Consider the following 22450-nt stretch of genomic DNA (forward strand, 5'->3'; position numbering starts at 1 on the left):
GAAGTGTCCAGCTTTTTACAGTCACAACTACAGTTTGTTCAATATTGAAGGTTTACTAGTAGCTATCATACGGGTAGAGGGACGATTATGTACGTTGGCAATTGTCTCAAGAATTGTATTCGGTAACAACTTTAAAAACTTAATAACTTAAACATTGAGTATAAAAAACATAGTTTTTAAAATGAACTATGTTTGTGATGCTCCAATGTCTAACTTTGAAGTAGTAATCTCTGAAAGGCTGTTTTAGAGTAATTAGTGATTCCAACTCAAGAAAGTAGATTTTCAGAATGGAGAACTACAATTCGAAGCGACCTTCATTCATCTTAAATATTCCCTCTTCTTTTGACAGCTCCTCCCTTTCTTATCACTATTTTTGATGAGAGATCGAGCCGTTATTACCACTACAACGTCAATACAACGGTAACTGCTGGTGAGCATTATGACATCACATGTGAAGTATACGGGGCCAGGCCTCCTGCAGTACTGGAATGGCATATACCAGATGATGTAACCGGTGTTCTTCATGATCAGTCTGATATCGTAACAGGTGACATATTTATCTCTCGGAAGGGTGCTACCATCACGCCCTCTACGAATGATCAAGGAAAGAATATCCACTGCATAGCATCACATCCAGAACTACAAAATAATCTTCAATGCTCAGTTAACCTGAATGTTCAAGGTAAGTATGAAAACATAGTAAGGATTTTGATGTCATGGAATCTGAGCCTATGTATAGTGATGTTTACTCTTTATATACCGCTCTACTCAGATATAAGAGTGTAATAAGTTTGTGGCAAAATTTCAATGAATATTTGAAGAACTCGGCTCCAAATGGTACTGCATCCATTTTGTATCAAATTTGTTTTATTTGTTTGCATTTTGTTGCATTAATGCACATTTTACAAGTAGCCTCATACACTGACACTTCCAAAAAGGCTGAAAGTCCAAAGAAAAGTAAAAATTGGCATTTAAAATATCAGTTCGGTTAAAAAAGGTACTATATTCATTCAACTTATTGTAGCTTGCATACATATTTTTAGTTCCTAAAAAGCACTGCATCCAGTTTCGGTTCCAAAAGAACTTTATCCAACACAAATGAATATTTCAAACAAAAAAATCACACAAAATATTTGTGAAAACCTAAATTTGTTTAAAGAGCGCTTTTATACTTGTATCATACAATAGTACAATAAACAAAATCCTGTTTTATCAGAACTTGGATTTATGGATGAAATACCTTTTTTGAACCAAACTCTTCAGTTGCAAATGTTTATTTAGGAGATTCATATTTTCTCTACAAGTTTATTCTTTCAATCCATGAGTAGAAACGTATCTAGATAATATTTACATTTCCTTACATGATTTTGTATATAATCTTTTTTCTCACTCTCTTTCATGAAGTTCTACCCTCTAGCATGTTGCTCTTTTCATCTGGAGAAAGCAAAGAAAACGGACAAGGATCAAGAATCATTTACATCCAAGAAAATTCGTTGACTTCAATCACTTGTAAAAGTATTGGATCACTACCAGCAGTTGAATTTTCATGGAGACTTGGCGACAACAAAAGTCTTTCCAGTAACATAAGTCTTTCGAAGCATCACAGTGCTTTAGATGGGAGTTTGTTTGACTCCGAAAGTACCATTAAGATACATCCAGAAAGGAAACATCACGGAATGTTCATTTGGTGCTATGCATCTCTGGGAGACTTTTTTGATCTACGGGTAGCTAAATTGATGGTTTATGGTGAGTTTAGGTTCTTCAATATGCCGGGATTTTATAATGGTTGAACTTGATTGGATTTTTGTTTGTACTGAAAGTCCCATTCCTTACTAATGAATCAAAAGAGGTAGCGTTTTGTTTAAATCAATATCTACCCCATAACGAAATCATCATTATAATTATAAATAATTGACGTCACCTGGGACGGGAAGGAGAAATCTGAACGTATATCACTTTGAAACTGAGTTGTCTCCTCTCTGTACAACCAAATACTACGTATAAGAGATTCTATATTTTACCAAATGACATTTTGACACTTAAATGGTTTGCCCAAACTTATTTATTCTATGTATGTGTAAAGGCCCACCAGACGATGTCAAAATATCTAACCTCGATGATCTACACGACGGTCTAGGAACCAATGTAAGCTGCAGAGCTGTTAATGGGTACCCTGCTCCGCTCATCCATTGGTACATGGAATCTAGAAATGTGACTCACGATTCGTTTCTTGAGACTTCAGTGAATGTAGATGGTCGGTATAATGCTGAAAGTACCCTTACCCTTATACCAAAGAAGTTTAATCATGGGAAGCCTCTTCTCTGCCAGGCTGTTTATCCTTCGAGACCCTCCATGCGGTCAATGAATAAAAGCATGGTCCTGAACGTATCATGTAAGTATTAACTTCTCATACAAATATATTGGTAAGGGTATTACAATACTGATTTTTGTTTACGTCTTTTTCAATGATCCTCAAGTTTTTGTTATTTTGTTTTCTTTTTAATTCTACACATTTGTATTTCTACTTGTATCGAAATGCTTCACTCGCGCCCTATGGGCTGGCGTTCTCCCATCTAAAACCAGAATGTATATGGATAACGATATGTAGAAGTAATAGGCTATAATGTCAATTATTTCTATTTTTCCTACAAACAATGTATTCCCACCCTTTCCTTTCGTTTCATTTTCTATCACCTCATTTCAACACTGATTTTCAATATTTCTTTTCAATCTAGATAACCCAGTTGTGTCCATTTCTTCTCGGCGGCTTACATCAAATAAAGAATGTACTGAGTTCGTGTTGACATGTACCTCAGACGCCAATCCTCCTGCTTTTATCTTAGAATGGTTATGTAATGGCACACGGTTTTCTAACGGCACACGTAATATATCACTCTCCGAGACTTTACCCGAAGATAAAACGCTGACTTCCAGTGTAGTGACGATTCGAAACCATCTGTTCGAAGATCCATGTGACTACACATGCATTGCTTTTTCATTGTATGGTTCTGGTAGTGCATTCTTCAACTCGAATGCTGTTTGTAAGTAGAACTTTTTTATTTTTTTATTTTGTTCTTCAGTGTAGCTGTTTACTTGTGTCCTGTGCATCTGATTTTCTTGTTTTCATTTAATCAAATGGTGCTTGCTTCCAAATAGAATACAGTCAACTTATATCCACGAAACCGTCTTCTTTTTTTCATAAATGGTTAAGGTCATTTAACTAAAGAAACGAGACCCTATCAATATTTGATTTAAATACTACCACTGATTAACATCTAAATGCAGTTTTTCCGGAATCACCTTCTTGGCTTATCGTCGACCAAAACCTAACGACATATTCAACTCTCTTCGTTACCTGGCAACCTGGATTCAACTTCACGTTACGCTACAATCGGCTTGATCGAAAGTTCAAAGTAAAATATTACAATATTTCATTGAATGACTGATACAATCAATCATTCTCATTAATGCCAAAAGTGCCGACTAAAGTAGGTTTTCACAACCCCCTTCAGAGATATCAACTGCTTTCTTTTTCGTAGCGCAAGACAGAATGTATTGAGCTTGTCAACCATTAATTTTTGTGACTACTCATTCTGCCAATGAAAACTGATATTGCTTCCTCCTCACTTTTTATCTGCAGATATTCTGGAAATTTCATGTTGGTTCATGACACAAACGTCATCAGTTTGAACTCACATGAAGAGACAATCCATGAATGACAATATGAATTATTATCTTCGAACATGTATGTTTCTTGCATTCATCGTATCTAAAACGTATGAGATGAGCGTGTCTACTAGTAATTGGAACCCAGAAGTCCTTCCAGTCGTTTACACGCCATCATGAATGTCTCTGCTACTGTCGTGGCAGAACGAGGACGGTAATATCATGGCAACATATAGGAGTCAAGGAATGGGACGCATAGACGTGCAAAATGTTACATATATATATTAAAATACAGTTATAGGGCAGATTTTTCCATTGGATACTTAACTATTATGAAGTTAACGATGAAAGACAGTGGCAGATATCTGAGCTTATTAGCTCAACATGAACTAAAAAGCACATTCTGTCGATTGACTGCGGACACGGTGATTGACTCATTATAAGATTGTACTTTATTTAGTTATCTATACATGGTATAATGCAGAAAGTGATTAGCAGTCATTGGCTGCATTGTTTACATATACCAATTAAATTTTGCAAATACATAGAATACAAAAATGCGAATGAAATACCAAATGATAATCAGGGTGCATAGACTACTTTGGGTCAAATAATATAAAACCAAATAGAACAGACAATATAAATAATAAAATGTACTTCATAATTGCATGGAGAAAGGTTGCTGCATTTGTAATCGATAAACTAGGTGCATCATTCCTACCATTCTATCCACCCTCTTATTCCCTTTCTTTCTCCCTTCTCTCTCTCTCTCTCTCTCTCACTCTCTCCCTCGCCCTTTGTATTTGTCTCTCTCTGTCTAGCATTGGGGTTGCTGGTAGATATATCAATAATTTAGTAATAATAATAATAATAATAATAATAGCTCGCTTTTCAAAATCACAATTATTTAGAGTGAGATCAAAAGGGAATATTATCATAATTAATAATAACGATTGATTATTTTAATATATAAAAAAAAAACGTTTTGCAAAGTTATAATTCGTAAAGTGGTCAATAAACAATCAGATTTTCTGCAAAGCTTGAATGGAGTGAAATGTTGTACATATTGTATTATTATCGAAGACTGTATAATAATGTAGTTAACACTAAGTTAGTGACACATATGGCGACATAAACACAGTAAACCGAGGATAATGGGTTATTGCTAGGAGACATTTGTTTACCTAAGTTTATTTCACGATAATATCATTAATGAAACTAATAACTAAATATTTCAAAACAAGAGTTGAGACCATTATATCCTTCTCAAAATCAATGTTTCCTCATTCGAAATAATTAAGGGAATTTTCCTAATTTTACTCTAAATTTGCATTTCACGCTCCGAAATGGTGTAGGGAAGAGCACTTCTTTATTTTGCGCTCCAAATTTTGTGCAAAAAAACTCCGGAATAGGTTTAAACCTTTCGCAATGATCAGGAATGTAACAAATGATCACAAAGCGGAAGAGGCATGAGGCAAACATGTGATGAAAGTTTGAGGGTGGGCAGTCTAAATGTTGTTATCATTGTTTGTTATTGGAAATTGTATTCATTTAATTATTTAAAGTTTTATTTTAGCATGGTTGCCTCTTCAAAAAAAAAATCGTTCAAAATTGAGGGGGATATATTGACGCAGAGTAAAGAGGGACTGGGAGAGAAAGAGACAGTGAGAGAGAGAGAGAGGTTGAGGGGAGAGGACAATAATTGACTACGAGGTCATTAAAGAAAACATGAGTACGCTAAAGTGGATGTCCTAGAAGAGTGTACAAGTAGGGTTCAAAAGACATGGAAAATGGGAGAGGGGTAGAAAAAGGGAGCGGAAGAGAAGGAAACTGAAAATGAGAGAATGAGAGAGGGAGGGACAGAGAGAAAAGAGACCATTTATACCTGTACTGATATAGTAATTCTATACGCGGTAATGTCTCCGAATAGCATAACAACATTTATACAAAAGTTGATTTAAAATAGTTGAGTAGTGGGGATAGTCTCTGTTTGGCCTTTAATATATTTCATTGCTTCGAACCTGAGTATTGAAAAGTTCGGATACACCCGTTTCTTCAAGGGAGGCAGTGGGGTTTTGATCGTGTGTGTACTGGGGTTTAGTGAAACATTGGCATAAATAATGGGGGCCATTCCATCGACACATTTGTGAACGTCGCTCAATCTATGAACCTGCCATCTTGAGTGTATGTTTTTTCCACTGTAAGGCCTATATAATTGCGGTATAATGGTTTTTGAATGTGCTCCCATGATCATTATTGTGAGCCTATCATGAAGTTTTACCAGACAACATCACTTATATCGAAATAGGGCATTATGAGGAAGGTACATAGTAAATCAAATTTGATTTAATTTTCTTCGGAACTGACTTGGCCATGAAGTCAACATGGTACCTATGAGACATATTGCATCTTAAAGGACAACTAAGCATTTCAATTTGTTTGACTATTATTTCACTGAAACGCAATAAGATTTGGTATCGTATGGACTATATATTAACAGCTAAAATTACATCAAAAGCCTATGGACAACTTTTCGTTAGTGTCTTTAAGCTTTCTAGTCTATAAATGGTGGGAAATGAAATACGTTGCTTCCTGTGTTCGAGGAACTTTTCAATATTAGGTGAATGAAAGCACGAATAAGTTAAGGTATTTACAATTACCGTACAATAACAATAACAATAACATCAAAAACCTAAGGCAAAACTTCTGAAATGAACGTCCTTTTGATACATTCCAATTGGAAGTTGAAGAGAAAGAGCGCCATCTTGTTCACACATTTACAGCATGCCTACTGTCATTTCAAATTGATGGCTTAGTGAAGCTTGTTAGACTGAATCGGTTTCGGAAGCAGACGGTGAAATTCGTTTCACTTATAACAATATAAATCACTAACGACTCCTTCAAAGTATGGTCTAGTTCTAAAGCATTTACTCATTTGGTACTGTCTGCTCACGTTCATAATCATCACTAATGTTATATAAAAGCTCGTCAAATAAAATTTCGAATGGCAAGATTCGATTTCCAAATAATGATAGCGATTTGTGCAGATGTTCTTCTTTTTCTCGCAGTTATCATCTCCAAATCTGGTAAGTTTTAATTCATGATAAAATTTGTTAGTACTTACCCCAGTTGGAGAACTAGAGATATGTAACAATTGTATAATGTCAATACACAAACCGATAGTCGTTGAAATCATGTTTTCCAAATGTTGTCCATCTCGTAGTGAGAAAAAAGAGGAATGACAAGAAAAGAATACGACTAAAGCATCTCCCACACCCTCCTCCTAATCAATAAATTCGCATTTCATTTTTTGAATACGACCAGTGCCTCCTTCCTTCCCCGTTATTCCAGTGCCTCTTCAATGGGTGGACTTGTGCTACCCCCAATGCGTGCTATTAGCAATATACCTGGTACATTTCCCTTGGAATATGTTTTATTCAATCCATGCAGGATACCATGCATTTAAAGTGTCTATTCAGACATTCAATTCTCTTCCAGTCATCGGGGAAGACTTCACACTAGTCTGTACTTTCACACCGCAATCAAGATATCGGCGGCTAATTTGGGCAAAGAGTAATAATATCGTGGTTGCCTCTCACTCTTGTCTGCCGTATAGAGATTGTACATGGGTTACGTTTCCTGACTCATCAAAGTTCAGCTTCATGGCAGACACTAGCAGCGGAAATTTAACATTAAAACAACTTGACACAAATGATAGTGACAATTACCAGTGCAGAGTAACCAGCACATATGGGATGGAGAATCCAGGATCAAATAGCTTGCAAGTGACACCATTGCCACCAGGTATACTATTCATTATCATGAATTAACACAGCAAAAGTCAAAGATAACATGATGCTAATGCATAATATATGAGTTTACTCCTGATCAAATTATGAATCAAACTTCTCTTGTCCTGTGTTTTATTACATATTACTTTTAGAAGGTTAAATACAAACGGAAGAATCACATTTTTTACACGTTATTAGATGGGCAAGTGATTAGTGGGATACATACCAAAATGTCCAATTATAATATTATTTTACGAAGTGTTCTGAAAATATTATTCAAATTACAGTTTGTAAAGTGTTGAGTGTTCGCTACTTGCTATCGTTCGGGGATGGGACAACTATCGTAAACAACGACAACTTTAAAAGCTTAATAACTTAAAAAGCATGTCCAAAAATTGCGTCGAAAGGAACTTTTTCAATCAAATGTGATACACCAATGCCTAATTTTAAAATAATCTTAGAAAGTTTGTTTAGAGTCATTAATGAATCCATAAAAAAGAACATCGCTGTTAGAGAGGAAAAGAACAATTCGAAGCCACCTTTATTCATCGTAACTATTCCCTTTTCTGTCGCCAGCTCCACCCTTTAGGATCCGTATGACTGATGAGAGATCGATCGGTTATTACCAAAACAACGTCAATATAACGGTAACTGCTGGAGAGCCGCACGACATCACATGCACAGCAGACGGGGCAAGGCCTCCTGCAGTACTGATATGGCGTATACCAGATGATGTAAAGGTTCTTCGGCAAAATCAGTCTAATGTCATACAAGGCAACAGCTATGTCTCCCGGAAAGCAGCAACAATCACGCCCTCTTCGAGTGATCAAGGAAAGAATCTCTGCTGCGTGGCTTCACATCCAGAACTACAAAGTAACAGTCAGGGTTCAGTTTACCTAAATGTGCAAGGTAAGGAATACACTAATACCAATTAAGTACTACGCGTATTCTTGTTCTCACAGCCCGGCAGTGTAATCTCGTTAATCACAGATTGCATCAATGTCAGTTAAGTGAGCCAACGAATTCATGTGTTTACCCTGTATCAAGTATTTCACTCAGATCTCAACTTGGAACTTAATGGGGCGATATCAAATACTATATCTTCTATTTTGCTTCGGGTATTTGTACCTTTGGTCAACATCGATTATTTTAAGCGTATACAAGTTTACTTACGGGAACATATGTGGCTAACGCATTTCTGGAGGAATTATATATCTTGCCTTATTATGTGTTTCTGTAATGAGGTTATACCAACTATTATGCTGCTTTAAATAACTGGAGATAACGGGGGAAAATTGCGTTTCTTACACAATTTTTAAATATTTTTCACGTTCTCTCTCTCTTCTCTCTCTTTATATAGTTCAGCCGTCTAGTATATTTCTTTTTGAAAGTGGAGATAACACGGAACGCCAGTCTGGGTCAACAGTCATTTACGTTCAAGAAGGTTTATCCACTTCAATCACTTGTAAAAGTATTGGATCATTACCAGCTGTTGAATTATCACTGAATCTTCTTGTTGACAACAATAGCATTCCCGGTAGCTCAAACCATTCAAAGTATCGCAATGCTTTAGATGGAACTTTGTTTGACACCGAAAGTACCATCGCAATACATCCAGAGAGAAAGAACCATGGAATATTCATTCAATGCTATGTATCTTTGGACGGAAACTTTATTCATGTATTATTAGCCAAGTTGTTAGTTTACGGTAAGTTTGGAGTTTTCAATATATCGTCATTTGATCTTCCTTTTGATATTCCCGGTGTGAAAATGCATTGTTATTATGGATATAATCGATTACAAGGCCTTATTTTCGCTACGAACATAACGAAATTGTTATATGTATGCCTCGTTATCTACCCAGTTTAAATGAATCATTGTCATTTATAAGTTATCGTCACCTATGACAGGAAGGAAACGTGAACGTTTATCACTGTATACCTCGATTTTCTCCTCGCCTTTTAACTAATTGTTACGTCTTTGAGCACATAATTATTTTCTCCAAATGACAATTTGACTCATTAAAGCTTTACCCATAAACAAATATTTAATTTCATTGTAAAGGCCGACCAGATAATGTTAAAGTGACAACCCCCGATGATCTACGTGATGGTGTAGAAACCAAAGTAAATTGCAGAGCTATTAATGGATACCCTGCTCCGCTCATCCATTGGTACATCGGATCAACAAATGTGACACATGATTCTTCTTTTAAGACTTCAATGAAAGAAGCTGATCGGTATGATGCTGAAAGCACCCTTACCCTCATACCAAAGAGGTTATATCATGGGAAACCTCTTCTCTGTCAGGCAGTTCAAACTACAACACCCTCAATGCAGTCAGTGAATGATAGCATGGTTCTGAACATATCATGTGAGTGTTAATTTTCAGTATTTTTTTTTTGGTAAGGACATCATTATAAAGAATCTCCTAAAACTGTGGACATTGGTCTGTCTACACGTTCACCAACTATCCTGAAGAGTCTTCGTCTGGTTTTGCTTTTATTTTCTTTAAGTTCTACATTTTTAATTTTGTATTCATACATGTATTTTCATTTTTGGAAATGCTTCAAACTGCCCTTGTGGCTTGCCGTTTTACAATCTTACAACTTGAACATTCAAATAAATAGGCTAGACGTTAATTTGTTCATGCATTGACAAGTTTATTTCAGTCCCACCCCACTAACCTTAATTTGACTCCCAAGTCTCATTCCCATACATTATCCATCCTTCTATTTTATTGTATCTCCTCTTCTAAAAACTGATTTCCAATTTTGTTTTCTATACTCTAGATGACCCAATTGTGTTTGTTTCCTCTCGACGGCTTACATCAAATAAAGTGCGTACTGGGTTCGTGTTGATATGTACCTCAGACGCCAATCCTCCTGCTGTTATCTTCCAATGGCTCTGTAACGGCACACATTTTTCTAACGACACCCATATCATAAAACTCTCCAAGAATATACCAGAATATGAAACGCTGACTTTTAGCGAAGTGGTGATCCAGCACTCTCTGTCCCAAGATCCTTGTGAATATGAATGCGTAGCTGTGTCTAGATATGGGTTCGGTAGTGCAGTCTACAACTCCACATTTTCTCGTAAGTATAACTGTATTTTTCGTTGTTGTTGTTGTTTTTTTTTTGGGGGGGGGGGTTCGTTTGTATCTTGTCTATGTAATTTTCTTTTTTTCATTATATGAATTTGTGCTTGTTTATTAATAAAAACATTCGCCTTAATAAATGTTCTATTTGCCATATTGATTAATAATCCAAAATCCTAGTCTCCAATGATTATCCATTTACGCTTTACCACTTATTAACGTTAAAATGCAGTTATCCCCGATTCACCATCTTGGCTCATCGTCTAAAGTCTAACGACATCTTCAACTCATTTCATTGCCTGGCAACCTGGATTCAACATCAGGTTAAGTCTCAATTGGATTTGATTGAACAAACTATCGACACACATGATTAAGTTCAAGGAATCAATGGAATGGCCACGCTTTCGAATTTATGAGTCTTACCTATGTTTTCATCTGTTATGTATCGGTATTATCATCTTCCGCGTATGCATACGTTCGTTCGCAGGCACAAACCCTTCAATATTTTACACAAACAAGAAAACGTAATTTTACATACAAATTCGAAATAATATGGAGGACAAAAGACGTATCACATTTTGAAAAAAAATGTTAATTATGTTAACAAACGTACAATTATTGATGTGATATAAGTATATTTCATGTGTTTTTCTTTGTAATCGATAAATCTTTGTATTTCTTTAGGTAAGTAATATTCAATTAATAAATTATGGAAAAGAAAGACCTTGTCAGACGTAAAGTGGAAAAGGCTGTCTGAACTGTTTGACTTTCGATACTGCACTGTATACAAAATACAAAAAAAAAAACGTTTACAGTTCTCCCTAGGCCCTGCACCACAGCTTCTCTTTACATACTGTAGAGACTAGCAAAATTTTCTCGAGATTGTTTGTATTTTGTTAAAGTTTTAAAAAAAAGTCTATTTCTCCAGACTATATGTATAAGAATAAACTCTCAGTTGAGGAGCTGTGAAAAAGATGACAGATGACATATTTATACTGAAGACTATTTTGTTTGTTGGTTTGGTTTTATTTCTGCATTTTTCAACATAAAAGAAAGAAAATGTTCAAACACGGTATATACATAAACTTTAAAAAATAATATGAATCAATTAAATAATTATACCTTTCAATGGACGCGTTTTCCCAACCTGTTCAAAATTTAAAGAAAGCAGAAGACCGCCATCTTGAGCTAGTACTTGAACGTGATGGCGGCCTTAGAAAGGGAACCTGTATGCTCGACCAAACCTAAAGCATATTTTATAAACATAAACAAATTAATTAAATATAACTGCCACATAATGAAGTCAATCATTTTTGTTCAGACATGACATCAAATGCGTTAAGTGTATGCCTTTTGTTGAACGTTTTATTCATCTTTGCATTTATGTATATGCATGTGCAAATGTGTGTGCGAGTGCATATGTGTGCGTGAGTGCATGTATTTGGAGCGCTTATCCTATTATGAATTGTATGCTGATAATGATTTATGGTTTATGGCGGCCTTGACAAAATATATCGTAGTACATGACTTATCAGTTATTGGGAAACTATTCCCTAGGTCAAGGCCATGGTGTCGTATAGGTTTATGCGCAATTAGCCATTTGGGTTCATCAAATTAAATTTCTTAGAGTTTCGTGTCGGATAAGAATTGATTGTGTTGTTTATAACAAACAGGGTTTTGAATGCTTGAGGAAGTAGATTATCTTAGTATCTGAACATAAAATTGCAACCTATAAAGCATTGATATATTTATTTTAAAAAAAGGGTTTTATCTTCTGAAATAAGAGTTCCGAATTTGAAAACAAGAATGATCCGGTGCAAATGCGAAGGCTGGGGTCTTTTTTCAACAAATCAATGGGATTTAGTTTTGTCTTTGCAAAACTTGCCAAAACATTATTACAATAAGTAAAAGATTATCATTGTATTATACAACAAAATCAAAGTCTTTTGAGTAAATAATTTTTTCATTTTACATATAATTCTTAAACTTTTAGATATAGATCTTTGAATATAATCCAAACGGTCATTCCATGTTATAAATTCATCAATAATCACCCCGATAACATTATATTTACGCTTCTGTTCTTTGGGCAAGTTATCAATCAATAAGCCAATTGTCATATTTGCATTTCTGTGCGCATTTGGGTAGTTGAAGGGAATAAAATGAGTTTTGTTCATATTTAGAGATACATTATTGCATTCAACCCTTCAGGACACCTTTGGTACCAATCAAATGTATTCATTAGTGTCAATGTTATTGTGTGAGTAAAACATTTTTTTTGTCGTCAGCAAAGAGAATAAATGGCAAAACGGATGATGCGTTAATTATATCGTTTATATACACAATATACATGAGTGGTCCCACTTTAATGTGAACAACGATAACATTACTTATAATCAAACAAAGCACAAATATTTCTTAAGACTCGCTACCTACTTACATATGAGTGATGATTAATTAATAGTACAGTCACCTATAAAAAAAAAAAATCATTTGTGAATTGGTGGAATATTCGAAACCTTCTTAAAAACATAATGTTTATAATAATATTGTAACAAAGTCCTCAAGCAGGTTCATCCAGATACCGGCATCTCCAGTCGGGCCATGGTCACCATGAACAGCTTCGTCAACGACATCTTGACATTTTTTATAGGTAAACAGTTAAGAAGTAAATGCAAAAAATAAAGGGTAATGTCAAAAAGGTGAGAAATAATACGTATATCCCCAAACACTTCTCCCATTGTGCAAAGTACAACATTTTATATCATTCCCTGTATTCCTCTTCATAAATATATTTACCAATTGTATACAACTTAATGGCATTATCGAAAGTTAGAAGTAGAACAAAGAGGAAAAGTCAATGATTGACTCATAATAACAATTCATTTCATACTTCCGAAAAAGACAATTAACGTAAGTTTCCGGAATCCTTCACCCCCCCCCCCCCCCCTCCTTTGTAGCTGACAGCCTATTCATTTTCTTTAGAGAGATAAATTGCTTTCGCTTTCGAACCGCAAGAGAGAAGTTAATAAGCATATCAGCCATTTTACTTTGTGTCCACTCATTCAGTCGTTGTTAACCTGTACTGCACATCGCTCATTGTTTAATTCTCCATATATTCTGTTAGGTAGCAGGATGGTTCATGCAACGCACATCCTAAGTTAAAATATACAAGGAAATGAGACGTAATAACAACATGGACGAACGTATTCGAATGTTTCTCTTCCTCACCTTCATCGTTTCTAAGACAAATGAGATGAGCGTGTATACTCGTATTCAGAACCCAGAAATCCTCCCAGTCGTTGGTGAGAATATAACACTTGCCTGCACTCTCACCCCTCCATCTACATATCGCCAAATGTCTTGGATTGACAGGAATAACGACATTCTAGCTACATGTCAAGAGATGGGATGCAGAAAGGACCAAATTGTTACGCATATGTCAAAATACAGTTTAAGGGCAGATTCTTCCAGCGGAAATCTAACTATTATGAATTTAACAGTGGATGACAGCGGCAGATATCGGTGCCTATTTTTCACATCTTCCGATTCAGTTCCTAGTGGAATCGTACTGAAGGTATTGTTATCAGGTAATGTATCATAATATTATTCTGGGAATCTTATTCGGGTTGTAATGTGTTCGAAATTACAATATGTGTGCTTCATTACTCATTCAAAATCAAGACACCATTTGATCTTTCGAATAAAGCAGCCGTGTCGGGTGAAGCCTCATCAATAAATGATAATTTAATTCTTATTATATTACCATTATGATATATCGACTTTTATTCATGACTGACAATAATCCAAACTATGGTATTTACTAGTAGTATTGACATAGTGATGTTATAATTTTGTTTATGTACACAAAAATGTCCTACAATTCGTTAAACACCTGATATCTTCAACAAAATATTCAAATGTGAACTTTTTATAAACATGTACATTTTGATTAATTTCCAGCCACGCCTAGATTGCTATCCATCACTGACAATCGGTCTGATGATGGATACAAGAATGGAGCATCAGTGAGCCTCACATCTGGGCGAACCCATAACCTAACATGTTCAGTCCAAGACGCTAGGCCATCTGCAAAACTGGAGTGGCAGATTCCTGGGGATGTACAGCTTCGAATAGGCGATCAGTATAACGCTGTTTATGACGGGGCTTACATCTCTAAAAGAGTTGTTTCTGTAACTCCGTTCAGGGACGATAATGGACAGATTTTCCGTTGCGTGGCCTCGCACCGGGAGCTGGATAATGGGCTTCAATTGTCCATTCACCTAGATGTTCAAGGTGATTATTTTACCAATGATTTAAACCCATATGGGGTTGGTTTGTTCTATCTAAGTGATTAGGCATCTAAATATGATAATTGGCTGGAATGGATGAAACATTCAACATCTTCTAAAACACTTTCCACTCTTTTGTATGTTGTACACTCTTGTAGGGAATCATGAGAACGTCACCAGATCCCTGGATGCCTTAACCGCTAAGATACTTTTATCACATTCCATAACAATAGTGAATTCAACTCTGTATCTTTCCTTTCAGTAGCTGACTTCGTATTTAAGTTCAGGCTTTTGCTTTCTCTTCCCACTCAGTTCCACCGAGAGATATAAGGCTTATCACATATGGATCCATAACTACCAATACAACAGAGACAACAAGTGCCACAGTCTCTCAAGACTCGGCAACTTTATTCACCTGCAAAAGTGTAGGATCTCGCCCTACAGACCTTATATCATGGATTATCGGTTTGGATAACGACCTGGGTGGCACGACTTCTATGTCTACCACGAACGAGGCCGACTAAGGTTTACGTGACACCAAGTCTACTCTACAGTTGATTCCGAAGAGGTGGCATCATAATCAACTTCTCCGATGTGTGGCAATTGCTGGTATGAACCAACGTCAAACAGAAGTGAGAGTTATCGTCCGTGGTGAGTATTATTACGTTGTAATAACAATACTAAATCTTCTCTAATTCACAACAGAAAACCAAATGCTGATATATACCCCTTTATACCAGATGTGAAACTTTAACATTTTGAATAACTAGGTGTAGTCATACCGTGCATTGACCTTTTTCAGCGAAATATTTCAATGGATTGAACATTATGGACATTCTTATGTAGCAAGCCTTCATGGGCTTAAGAGAAAATAGTTTAAATATCAACATATTTTATTTATTGCGTCAGAATATAAGTTAAATGTCAAACACGCGTAGTTGCTGATTATAATACCGGCACGTTTATGAGTAGTATCGGTTGATATGGTTATATATACATATATCTTTATATGTGATAACTAAGTCTAAGAAATACACTTTTGACTTTCAAGGACCACCGGATCCTCCCTACCTAAATGGAACAGAAGGATTGGAAAATGGAGTTTCATCAAATGTAACTTGCTCGTCAAACAACGGCTACCCAGCACCATTTTTCCAATGGAACCTTGGATCAAAGAACGTCACCAAAGATTCCAATACACAGTCTTCGAGGAATATAAATCATCGACTGGATGCCACAAGTGTTTATAATTTCACACCAACGGTAGACAATCATGATGAACTCCTTGTCTGTCAAGTTTTTCACACAAATGATGCATCCATGTATCGGAGTGTATCGGAGTGTCAATGCTGTTCTTAATGTTCTCTGTAAGTTTTTTTGCATTTTAGCCTAAACCATTCGTCATGTAAATCTCATGAGGCAGGTACATACGTTGTTAATCTCCTTTTTGCAGTGAGCTGAAGATTATTCTTACTTTCCAATGATTGTATACATGAGACAAAAGTACGTTATTTTTTCACACATAAATTACCTCGTTTGATTCTGTCTCCTCTTAAAATAACGTTTTGTGTAACAATAACATTTATAAACCCCCTAGATCTGAATTGAAACATTAGAATTTGTTAAGATTTTTTCAAAAGATGCCATACACCTGTAAAATGGATGCTGTACGTTGCGATCGTGGAGCTGGCCTGCTGGCCTTACAAAATATTGGTATCGATTAAATCATGTATTCACTTACGCTCATCAGGAATACTATCACAACTTATTTCTTTGTTATCCAAACGCATGTTATTCTTTCTAAATACATACATGCAGATTCCCCTGTCATTGTGGACTACTCTGTTCGTCGGGTTTCCAGTGGTCAACAGAATGTTGATGCCATTCTTACATGTACAACAGATAGCAGACCCCAAGCCTCAATAAGATGGTTCTCGAATAGCACGGAACTCAACAACACCACTCGCCATCAGATTCACCACAGTCTTCTCCATGAAAGTACCTTGAGGTCGAGCATTTTGGTTATTTCTAATATTTCGGCCGAAGACGATGGCAACTACACATGTTTGGCCGAGACAAGGCTTGGGAACGACAGCGCAACTATAACCTTTTCATATTCTGGTAAATCTCTCACCATCAGACAAAGGTGCATGCATGTCATATTGTTGAGAAGACACATTACCTGGTACAAAGTTGTGCAATTGATAATACCAGATGACAAATGAGAACAGTATAACACTGTTACGATTGTAAAACCTAGGTAATGAAATAATGACCCAGTTACAGTAATTATAGAGTCAATGTTTTACAAAAAGGTACATTACTGTGTCGACTTATAGAAACAGTTGATGGTTGAAGGGATCATTACACGTCCGACAATGCTCAGGTGAAAATTGACTTAGGTTTTAACTCGCCAAGGATACATTGTGGCTGTAAGTTACGTTAACGTTAGGGGTAGGATTAGAATTAGGGTTATGTTTAAGTATAGGGTTTGGCCCAGGTTCGAGTTCAGTTGGGGTAGGAAGTGATCGGGTTGTCGCCGGAACATGTGGCGTAAAACCGTTACTACGACAGTATGATATGATATTCTATCAAAAATAATTGTATTGATTCAATACATTTTGGTGAAACAAAACATGATTAAGAGATCGTCCCTTAGTACATGAAACTGTCACCATCTTTTTGATTTTCTCCCAGGGATTCAAGATCCGCCTTATGAGTTCACCGTCGATCAAAACCAGACGGCATCATCTACTCTCTTCGTTGCTTGGCAACCTGGAATCGATGATGAGTTTCATCCAAATATCACTCTGAAGTATATTACCAGGAAAACAAAATCATCGTTAAAGGATATTTTTCAATATCGCAAAGGACAAGATATATGTATTGAGTCTTTTAAGCTACAGCTAGAGACAGAAGAGAATGGAAATGTTATGAGGAGGGCTTTGTCCAACGTCAGGACGAACTATAGCCTGATAGATAGATAATACAAAACGTGATTAGTAGTCAATGGGTGAATTATTCAATTTTTACAGGAAAAAAATAAAAATACATAGAATAAATAATGCAAATTGTAAAATTATACACACACGAGATGATAATCAGGATAGCTGGACCATTGCGGCTAAAATAATTCAAGAAAAACAAAAAACAGAACAAACAATATCATAAGTCATGAAACACAATTTGAAATTCAATGGGGATAGATAATTGCATTTGTGATCAAACTTCGAAGTTCAAAAGTAAATATAATTCTAAACAAAGATTTGATAATTAAAATGTGTGCACATATTGAAAAATTATAAGCCGTCAAAGTGGCCAAGAAATTTTCGAATTTTCTGCAGGGCTTGAATGGTGTGAAAGATCGTGTAGATTGTATTATATTCTAAGTTCTGTGTTAGTGTTATAATCTAATTAACACTAGATAATTCAAAATAATATCGCAACATAAACGCATTAAACCGAGAATAATGTGATATTGCAGTGAAACATTTTTTTACTTAAATATATCGCACAACATATTCAAAATACGATCAAATATAACAAACGAATACAAATCTTAAAATAAAAGATGGTATCATTGTATTGTCCTTACAATCAATAATTCGTCGTTCAAAGGTGTTGCTGTAATGTTACCCTTTTATTCACATTCACAAGCCAAATGAGGTTGGGAAAGAACTTTTTTATCAGCACTTAATAAATAAGTTTGGACATTTCGCAATGATAGAAATGTGAACATGAGCGCAGGGGATTAAGCCAGGGGTAAAAGTTTGATAAGAGCTATTCTCTGACCAGACTCAGTGCCAGACGACTTCTCCCGTCTTTTATTGAGGGTGGGCAGTTCTAACTCTTAACAAACATAAGAAACAAAGATATATCATATACGAAGAAATATTATAAATAAAATTGGCTAAGTGTAACTAAACATATGGTATGATCAAAAGATCCAATTGATAAAGTAGTAAATTTTCTTAATACTGATAAATACCGCTGTTGGGAGGAAAATGAGGTTATAAATATGACAATGTTTAGAGGAGATAGATTGAGGTAGATTAAATAATGAGGGTAAAGAGGAAGTTTGAAAGAAAGAGAGAAAACTGGAGGGGAAAACAATTGACTACGTGGGTATTACAGGAGATATTAGTCCTATTAAGTGGATGTCCTAGAAGAGTGTACAAGTAGGGTACAACAGACATGGAGAGGGGCACAAAAACGGAGAGGAAGAGAAGGAGGATCAGAGTGAGAGAAAGAGAGAAAAAAGAGAAGGAGAGATAAAGAGTGATCCGTTATACATGTTCATGAATATATATAACAAACCTTTGCGCAGTGATGGCTCCGAAACTTTGGAATAGTGGATGACTGAAACACGATTAGCTTAAGTATTATATGCACCATGTATTAATTGCTAGAATTTCATCAAAGGCTTAAAATTAGCAATTAATTTGATTTTGATTTTTCAATTGGAAGTGGTTTTGTCACAATGTCTGAAGAGTAAACAGCGCCCTTTATGTTAACAATTTACAACATGCATACTGTCATTTTAATTCGATGGTTTGGTGAAGTTTGTGAAACTGAATTGATGTCAGGACAACATGATATTTGTTTCACTTCTAACGCTATAAATCACTAATGATTCCTCCAAAGTATGGGCTATTCGTTTATAAGCATCTACTATCTTCGTACAGTCTGATTGCACTCTTATTCATCGATAGTGTGTGTTATAACCGCATCACATATAATTTTGAATGGCAAGATTCGATTACTGTATATTGATGGCGATTTGTCGTAAAATTCTTCTTTTTCTCGCAGTTATCATCTCTCAATTTGGTAAGTCTTATTTCATGTTAACGTCACAAACGTTGCTTGTTTTTAGCCCAGGCGGAGAATTAGAGAGATGTAACGATGTTATACATGTAAAATGTTAACCAATCAGCGTTGTATTTACAACTTCAAAATGATGTCTAGCTCACAAACCTTTTCGTAAAGATAAACTATCAAAATAATTATACATAATGAAATCCTTGTTGTAAACTCCATTTATTGTTATGTATTGCTTCATGTGCAAACACGTATTAGAAACCATTCGCGCAAGTTAAATGATATACTGGTAAAATAAAATGGGCCATGGTCTTTCATCGTTAATATGTTTAGCAGAGTATGTATTTGATCGATGGCGTAGCTTTAGGAAGTGACACAGGAGGGCATGCCCCCTACCCTGAGGTGAAAAAAAGAGGAAAAAAATGAGGGAGAGAGAAATTGTAAACAGGCAGAAAGGAAAATGTGACAAGAAGAAAGGGAAAAGGACGAGCAAAATGAAAACACCCGGACCACATGTTTCACCCCCTCCTAGTAAATTCCCATTTCATTTTCTGTATACTTCTGATGCCCCAGCCACTCCCTCCTCCCCCACCGTGTCAGTGCCCATTTAGTGGGTGGACTTGCGCTACCCAAATGTTTCTGATGCATGCTATAGCAATATACCAAGTACATTTCCTTTTTAATATGTTTCATTTAACCAATGCAGGAAACCATGCATTTGAGGTGTCTATTCAGACATTCGACTCTCTTCCAGTCATCGGGGAAGACTTCACACTGATCTGCACCTTCACACCGGAAACAAGAAATCGGCGGCTAATTTGGACCAAGGGTAGCAACATTGTGGTTGCCTCTCACTCGTGTGTGTCTTCTTGGGCTTGTACGGGGGCTATCGTTTCTAACCCATCTAAGTTTAGCGTAGCGGCAGACACTACCAGTGTAAATTTAACATTAAAACAACTTGCCAAAAATGACAGCGACAACTATCAGTGCACAGTAAGCGGTTCATATGGAGAAGAAAACTCAGGATCAACTAGCATGCAAGTGACACCATTGTCACCAGGTATGTTATTCATCATAATTAATTTACCCCAGCAATAATCGAGGATAACATATGGCTGATTAATGATATATGAGTTTACTTTTGATTAAAATCTAAATCGAATCTCCTTTATCCTTTCTTTTATTATGTGAACGTCACTACATGCACATTTCAGACAAATACATGTGTCACGTTTGTGACGTAAATGGGCAAGTAATTAACTTGATACATCCCTATCAAATCTTTATTTTTAAGCGTCCTGATAATGTCTTCAACATTTCAGTTTGCAGAATACTGAGTGTTCGCTAGATGCTACCGTACAGGGAGGGGATTATATAATGTTAAATGACAATTGTCTCTAAAATCATATTCGGCAACAACATTAATAAGTTGATAACTTAAATAAAGAATCAAAACATTGCATTGATAAAAGAAACTATGTAAATGATACGTGATGCTTAAATTTTGCCTAATTTTGAATTCATGAATTTTGAAAGGCTGAGTATATTGTAATTTGATTAAATTAGTGAATCCATTACAAGGAAGTAGACTATCAACGACGATTCCTTCTTTTGTCGCCAGTTACGCCCTATTGGCTCGGGATTACTGATGTGGGATCCAGCCGTTATTACCCTAACAACGCCAATTTAACGGTAACTGTAGGTGAGCCGCATGATATCACTTGTACAGTACACAGGGCAAGGCCTCCTGCAGTACTGGAATGGCGTATACCAGATGATGTAACCGTTGTTCTTCTGGATCAGTTTGATGATATACAAGGCAACAAGTATGTCTCTAAGAAGACTGCCATAATCACGCCCTCTACGAATAATCAAGGAAAGAGTCTTCGCTGTATGGCATCACATCCAGAACTACAAAATATTCTTCAGCGCTCAGTTCAATTAAATGTTTACGGTAAGAAACCGTATTAAGTAGGGAGCATGTCTTCTTCTAACTCGATATGCATAATGGCTCCTTTCAGATCGCAATATTATAGCAGTATCGAGGGCAATCTATTTGAATATTAACGAAAGCTTATTCAGGAAATTCATATTTTCTCTGAAAGTATTTATTTTCTATTCATATATTCAAACGTGTAGAGAAAAGATATACATGTACCTTTCATTGAAACGATATTTAGCGTTGTTTTAATGATTTTTTACATGCCTTTTCTTTTTTACTTCATTCTCTTTCACTAAGTTTCATCCTCTAGCATGTTGCTTTTTCCATCTGGAGAAAGCGAAGAATACGTACAAGGATCAACAATAATTAACGTTCAAGAAGATTCAGGTACTAACATCACTTGTAAAACTATTGGATCACTACCAGAAGCTGAGCTATTGTGGAGATTTGATGGCAACCAAAGTCTTCCCAGTAACATAAGCCTTTCGAAGTATCGCAGTGCTTTAGATGGGAGTTTGTTTGACACTGAAAGTACCATCAAGATACATCCAGAAAGGAAACATCACGGAATGTTCATTTGGTGCTATGCATCTCTGGGACGCTTTTTTGATCAACGGTTAGCTAAATTGATGGTTTATGGTGAGTTAAGGTTCAATATGCTGGGATAAGATCTTAATTGAACTTGATCGGACATTTTCTTTACTGAAAGTCCCATTAATCACTTACAGTTTAAAAGACGTGACTGCTTTAATTATTAATATCTACTTAATTTTAACGATAATGTCATTATAGTAAATAATTTGGAGTCACCAGGGAGTGGGGGGGGGGAAACAATTTGGTCT

Source organism: Strongylocentrotus purpuratus, unplaced genomic scaffold, assembly GCF_000002235.5.
Source record: "Strongylocentrotus purpuratus isolate Spur 01 unplaced genomic scaffold, Spur_5.0 spur5_scaffold_1, whole genome shotgun sequence".
NCBI classification, from domain to species: Eukaryota; Metazoa; Echinodermata; class Echinoidea; order Camarodonta; family Strongylocentrotidae; genus Strongylocentrotus; species Strongylocentrotus purpuratus.